Genomic DNA, 4,911 nt, shown 5'->3' with positions numbered 1-4,911 from the left:
GCCGGAGGCATACCCCCACAGCATATATTAAACTAAAATCAGCCCTATCCTTATTCAATATCATTGGCATATTTTCAAAGACAACTTGGCTTAAAAAGAATTTCTGCCTCCGTTTGCATACTTCATAAACAATTTGGCAACACTGTTTAAGGTATGTTTTCAAATTGTCCTAAATATTAATCTCACTTAAAGAATATATATTATACTCTAAAGTGTTGTCTTCATTGTTCTGCCCTCTGGTGTCTCATCAAGAAGACAAGATATTTCAACCCTATTTTGACATATGCTGACCATATGGTAGCACTGTTCATGTTTTCAATGACAACTTTACTTGAAAAAAATTTCGCCTCCGCCTTTGGTAAACCAATTTTTAAGATATTTTTGAGAATTGTTTAAATTATGAACTTCACACAAAGATTTTTCTTTTAGTAACAAATGTTCTCTTCATTGTTCGGCCCTCTGGCGTGTCATCAACAGAACATTATATGGCAACGCTGTTTTGACATGTGCTTTTCAAGTAGCCTTGCAAAGCATATGCTGGGCATATAGCCCCTTCCTAAAATCTATATCCTCCCCCAAGGGTTGGACCTGTATTCACACTTGATCTAAAGCACCCCACCCTCTCCCCCATTTTCTATCAGATCCTGGATATTTGTAACACGGGTACGACAATGCTGTTTTTGATTCGTACTTTGCAAGTAGTCTTAAGGAACATTGTGTTTTCACGGATGTCACTTTTACGTCAACGACGGAAAATTCAAATTCTGGAATACTTCTTAACGCCTTTAAATTCTATTTAAAGAAATAACAACGTTTCTAAATGAAGTCCTCCTGTTCAGGTGTTCTGTAATTTCCTCTCTACAGAAAGAAAGAACGTGTGTGGCGAACGTGAACCAGGTTGGTCCAGGTTAGCCATCTTTTGAGAATCTCACTGTGGCTCTTTTTTTTTACTGCATCGAAAAAGATTGACTGTTGGGGATTTTTTTCCTAGATACCCCATAGATAAGCCTATATTCCAGGATTTTCAAAATTATTTTAAGTTGAAAACTGTGTTTACAATAAATAAAGAACGAAAAAAGTGGCGAATGTGGGCCGGTCTCCCCTACAATAACCTTATCAAAAATAAAAAATCTCAAAGGTGATACAAGGTCAGAGGTGAGTTTTACAGAATTAAACTAAAAACTATAAATTTTCTGATTAGTTCGTACATAACTTTGGTAGCTTTAGCTGGTCTTCCTTTTCGAGAAGAATATGTCTGTTGCATAACACAGTGCTAAATAGATGGCATTGTAGCGATAGATGGGTCATTTTTGATAAGTCTCTATGTTTCCTCAAAATTATGCATAAGTGCAAATTTTTATTATAGATTTTCACACTCTATGACAAACAAAACAAATTTGTCTTGCAGGAATAGCTGTAACTTAGTAAAGAGTGAATCACGACCCATAGTACCTAAAAGTTTAAAATGCTTTTTGAAAAAATAAAACTGTCTCATGAAAAATAACTACCATTTGAAGCTGATTTAGTATTGGTAACTATTATTTCCATTAGTGGTTAATAATAAAATGTTTTTATGGAAAAATATTTATAGGAACTTTGAAAAAAGTTTGGAACCCCTCAAAACTGGTGTTAGATATATGATAAGCATTTTATTGATATTTCCATGATTCCCATTACGTTATCATAAACATACGGCAACACCAAAGAAAATCGTACTTTGAGGGCCATTTCTAGATTGAAAAAGTTGGACAGTAAAAATGGGCACCATCATATTCTCCATGATAAAACAACCTTAAACGTTAGGTTCGCTGTTCCCCTCTTGTATACTTTCACTCCCAGGCCCCTTAGTACGTTTCATAAACCGTCTGCTGATTATCAGAACTAGCAGGGTGTGTTGATATCGTAGACATCTTTAAATACTTTAATAAAAGCTGTTGATCGTATCAACATGTTTTTGTAGATTTGTGGCAATATTGTAAACATCTTTATTAAGTAAACTATTCAAAGGAAGGTGAATCTCTGATAGTCCAGTAACATCCCAACGGTAAGTATTGATTTCATTTAGAATTAATTCCTTTTTTCTAGTCTAGCTTTTGTGCATTTGTTTACGATCCAACATGTCTTCTAAGTAAATATAGATGTATTCTCCTACGGGAGAGTCGTCAATTTGGATAAATGATCGCCACTTGCCCTGGACGTGGTAGTTAAATCCCTAACATCGTCATCATTAGAAATAAAATAATTTCCACAATTTGCTACGCTAGCTCTTTAAAAGTCGGTTGCCTCGGACGCGTTAACTTCCATCATTACCATCGTTATATGAAAAAGAGGGAGTTTCGTGGCTATTCTGTCGGAATAGTGGTGAGCCATTCCTGTCCACCCTTTAAAGGGGCTATTGTGCCTTTTACAGTTGCTCTTCTAAGGACAGGATCGTTTCGTTGAGTGGTTTGAGATGCCGAGTAATTTCACCTGTTGCTGGGAGAAGCTGTGTAAAAGGTGTTTTAATTATGAACTTCAGGGGCCCTGTCCCCCTGGGTCTGCGCCTCTTTCCACGCGGTGGTACCCTTGATATTTGTAGGGTGTTCCTATATCTGCCTCCTTGGAACGCAATGAGTGTCTTTAAGGGTTCCACAAGTTATATCAGCTTCCAAGAGTCGAAATCAGCAGTAAAAAGGGCGCAGAATCGCTAATACCGAGAACGTAGGATTACTTATAAGTTATCCTACTTTACTTATAACTTATAAGATTAATAGCAGCTATAAGATGCTTAGCAGGCAGGACACCACCTAAGGCACCTCCCGACTCTAGCCATTGAACGATGATTAAGTTGATCTAAATAAGCTGTGGTACTCCACCATTTTTGGTACTGCACCAACAACCATACTGGTACGGGTCGTTTGAAAGTGCGACTTTGACACGAGTTCATTTTACGCAAAGGACTCGGTGACTTAGGCAAGGTTTGGTGTGATTGAGATGGGTCTTCGGCTTCTCGGATGCTTCACCAACGGAATGGCACTCACAAGCAGGGCTTTTCGTATAATAATAATAATCATTTAATTGTGTCTTTCATACAAGAAAATAAGAGCGAAGCAATGCAATGCAAAAAATGTTCATCACCAAGGATCAAATTAAATAAAAAATTTATTAATTTGCACTCAGATCAGATGTAGAGGCAAGAACTCGAACGACGTCTTTTTTCCGTATATTGCAGTAGATTGCACAATGATAATTGGATCTACCATATTTTGAGATCTTTAAACGAATGTGTTTCTAGCAGGTAACGAAGTAAAAGCTAGGTATTTGCAATATACAGACCAGAATTTTAGTCTATATCAGTTTGCATGAACCAGTCCCATAGCGGTGATATATAAGCAGACGAGGGAGAGCAACCACTACTTGAAGCTTTGCAAGAATCCCCTCCTAAGCCCCCTCCCCCTCCCAACCGTGTGCGCCCCAGCAGCACAGTTTTTTTAGTTTTAGTTTTTATTTATTTTTTAGTTATTTTAGTTTTAGTTTTCTTCTTTTCTTTTTTTTGGTTGGCGGTCTTATATGAAGCAGAGGAGGGTGAGCAACCACTACTTGAAGCTTTGCAAGAATCTGTATGTTCAAGCTAAATTTCAGAGGGACAAACTTGCCGTAACTTGAGCAAATGCTATTGCTAGTTTTCTCAATTATTAGTAAATGAGTACCCCTGATTTCGTAACCTTGCGTTATTCCCAGGTACTTCATGAAGCTTTTCTGGGAAAATCACTGTTTTGCTGGTTGCTTGCTGAGGAACCAAGAACTCCTGTCCTAACCCCCCTCCCCCTCCCAACTGTGTGCGCCCCAGCAGCACAGTTTTTTTTTAGTTTTAGTTTTAGTTTTTATTTTTTTTAAGTTTTTTCTTTTTCTTAGTTTTTTTTTTTTTTTTTTTTAAAGTTGGCGGTGATATATGAAGCAGATGAGGGAGAGCAACCACTACTTAAAGCTTTGCCGTAGACAAGCTTGCCGTACATTGAGCGAATGATGTTGCTAGTTTTCTCAATTATTAGTAAATAAGTACCCCTGGTATTATAATTCTACGTTATTCCCAGTCACTTCATGAAGCTTTTCAAGGATAATCTTCGCTCGTTCGACCGTTACAAATGTAAGATCACTGTTTTGGTGGTTGCTTGCCGAGGAACCAAGAACTCCGCCTTAAGTGCATGCATCGACTCTCAGACGACACGTTCGTACCTAGTTATCAGGCGACGAATATTCTCTTGTAAAGAAGCAGTGTTTTTTTTTTTTTTACACTTTTCGTCTGTTGCTAGTTTCATTGAATAATCTTAGAAATTTGTATTTTCAGTTATTCAATTGGTAGGCCAGATTAAAAAAAATGATAAATAAAAAAATAATAAATTAAAGTTTAAACTAAAACATGAATGAAAGTCAAATAAGTAATCAATAATGTAAGGGTAGGTGTTACATAAAATAAAATGTATTCGAAAAATTATTACATAGGTGAAAAATTTTATTGAATGAAGGATACAGTCAAAATATTGCGATTCAGTAAGTTAGTTTTGACACTTGTATTAAGGGGGCAGCTTTTCTACGGCTATTAGGTTATAACTAAAGTCGCCTTTGAAAACTTGGAGTTCCGGTTTACTGTATTTCAAACAGTAGGCTGTACGAAAAATGAGGTCCAATCCCGCTTTCTAGGGCTATAATGAAAGAAAGGTTGAGATGGGTAGGGCACGCTCTGTGGATGAAGGATGACATTGCCGAAGATTATCCTTTTCGGCCAACGGTCTAGGGCTAAACGGAAAGTGGCAATGTGCTATGACGATGGTTATTTTTGTGATTTCTGTCCAACTTTTTCTGGAAGCTTTTTTTTAATTTATTTCTTCTATAGTCTTGATTCATTGATTGCATATTTCTCTTTCTTTTCAG

Source organism: Artemia franciscana, chromosome 16 (assembly GCF_032884065.1).
Source record: "Artemia franciscana chromosome 16, ASM3288406v1, whole genome shotgun sequence".
Taxonomy (NCBI): domain Eukaryota; kingdom Metazoa; phylum Arthropoda; class Branchiopoda; order Anostraca; family Artemiidae; genus Artemia; species Artemia franciscana.
This window is presented reverse-complemented; position numbering follows the sequence as displayed.